The following is a 2,500-nucleotide window of genomic DNA, read 5'->3' on the forward strand; positions in this document are numbered from 1 at the left end:
GTTGGAAAGATCTTAAAGAGTAAAATACAACCAGATTATTTGTTTTACTCACAGACAAAAATATAGTAAGTAACAGCTAAATATATGTCTTTGACAATTATGCTGGTGTTGCTTATATGCCACATTTATGCTTATAACTTCATGTAAAAATAAACGGAATATAGAATATCACACATCATTATTTAGAGTCTGTGATTATCTTTCAATGGAGTCCACACACAAGATAATCAGATGTATAGATCATTAGATAATCCACATGAAGCACAATGTTACATATGACCACCAGGAGATGGCGCCAAATACACGACACAGACTCAATGATGACTCAAATGACACAGAATGAAACTCATTCTGTGAAATCTCATGACTAAAATCATGTGTGCATGCTATGCAAACCTTTAGTCATTGTTGTGTTTGCATGTGTAATTAGTTCTTATGTACAATTATTATCTTTTATTTGTTTGGAGATGTTTTTGGACACTATGATCAATTATATTTGTAATGTTGGAACTTTTGATTGCTTTCTCGTATCAACACAAAAACATTCTCAGATACAGTCGACATGATTGAGAACAAAACAGAAACAGTTTTTCAGAGCCATCTTATTTACATCCAGAGATATTATAATGTCAAATCAGAAAAATAAGAAAAAGTCTCAGGATGTATCATAATCTATATCATTAAAAAATAAAATCTACGTTTTCTTAAAATTATAGCAAACACTCGACCCTCCTTGATTTTTTTGTTTTAGTTTTTTTTTTCTCGAGTTTTAAGCCTTTAATTTTAGATATGCCACTGAAACAGGAAATCTTTAAAAACACATTCATACTTTAAGGGTTTAACAAAAATAATATATTAAATTATATATAAAGCCTTTTGGACTGTTCAGATTGTTTGTGCATCAGGACACTCAAGCACATTAAATGTTCAAATTCTCATTAGCATAAAATGGTGCAATATATAAATATATAACTCATTTTTATTGTATTTTTTTTGCAATATATCACTTCTATACTGAAAAAACGCTTTGTACATGAAACCATGTATATATATATGTTTTTAACGTAATGATAATGAATAAATATTCATGTCAGAATGTACAATATCTTAATAGCACTAAAAGCAGGCTTGGTTTTCTATATTAAAAATATAATTTCATATTCGTTTCTTTTGGAGTTAATAGGACCAGGACGTCTTGAGAATCACTATCGTAGAGATTTAGGGTGGGATTTTTATTTTTCATTTTATTTATTTACTTGGACCAGTAGCCACATTGCTAACCCCCCCCTTAGAACACCTTAGCAACCACCTAGCAATGCTCTGGCAAAAAGTACACAAGCATTGAGGCAGTTTTGCACGAGCAAGTGTCAAAAAAAAAGTCAAAATCTAGTTGTTGCAATCGTATTTTTGAAATATTATCCAATCTGTGACTGACAAACTGGCACTCATACATGAGTGTGGACGGTGATGTACGCATTTAAACAGTCAGAGCAGCAGAAGAAACTGGAATAATGTGATTCTGCATCTGCCAAACTGATCCCATGAACTCTAATAGTCTTGTGTAGAAATGTAGGTCAAACTCAACAGCAGCAAAAGGAGTAAACGGCCGTACAGATCTGCTCAACATCACACAATGAGAGGAAAGGATGCTGGCAGAGGCCCATATATTTAACATTCTTCCCTTATAATTTTCCATCTTTCTCCGAGAAGCAGATCGTTCTGAACATCTTTATACATCCAGCATTACTTCAATGAAAATCAGCCTTGAATCTTTGAACATTTATTTCTAAAAATAACTACCACAAGAAAAGAACGTTTTCTGTTAAATAAACCTCACTATGATCACTTACATAAAACTCACAATGACTTTTCCCTCAATATCCCCATTTGTACACAAGTTTCTGCTCTAATGCATCAAAGCTATACTGTATGAATCAGCTTAACAACGGTGACATACGACCCATCCTGCACTTATATACACCACTAATTAGGTACAGATGGGTTAAACCTCCTTAAATGCTTAAACTGACCAAAGCAATGAAGACATGCAGCTTTCATACACACTGAGCCCTGTACGTCACAGTCCCCATTAACAGGCAGTTCAATCCTCTAATGCGGCCTGAACGGACTTATTCTGTCCACATTCACACACAGTCTAGTAGAGGAGAGCCCTCATCTCTGGATCAATACAAAATATTGATTTGCAATCAGTTGCATTCTTAAAGTGATTCTTGGAATGCCAAATATACAGATCTGTATGATCAGACACGCCGTGAGCTCTCAATAAATACACTCCCGTGTACACTACAAGAGAGCGAAGTTATAACAACTAATCAGTCTTAAAGTATGTTTAATCAAATCAATGAAGCGGTCTACACTGCAAGTGTGCAAAATCGATTCAGCAAACTGCCTACAGTGCACAGTTGAATCTATGAAGCGGTTTAAAGCTGCAACGACAAAACAACAAAGCTACGTACACTGCGAGCGCACAACAACGAAG

The 2,500-nt window shown here is 34.4% G+C and overlaps 1 protein-coding gene across 3 annotated transcripts in view; it reads right to left on the reverse strand.

The window, feature by feature from the left end:
- Positions 1–2,500, reverse strand: part of epb41l3b (erythrocyte membrane protein band 4.1-like 3b) — a 54,008-nt gene that overhangs the window by 49,807 nt on the left and 1,701 nt on the right. The window lies entirely within an intron of this gene.

The sequence above is a fragment of the Xyrauchen texanus genome, chromosome 9 (genome assembly GCF_025860055.1).
Source record: "Xyrauchen texanus isolate HMW12.3.18 chromosome 9, RBS_HiC_50CHRs, whole genome shotgun sequence".
In the NCBI taxonomy this organism is placed as follows: Eukaryota; Metazoa; Chordata; class Actinopteri; order Cypriniformes; family Catostomidae; genus Xyrauchen; species Xyrauchen texanus.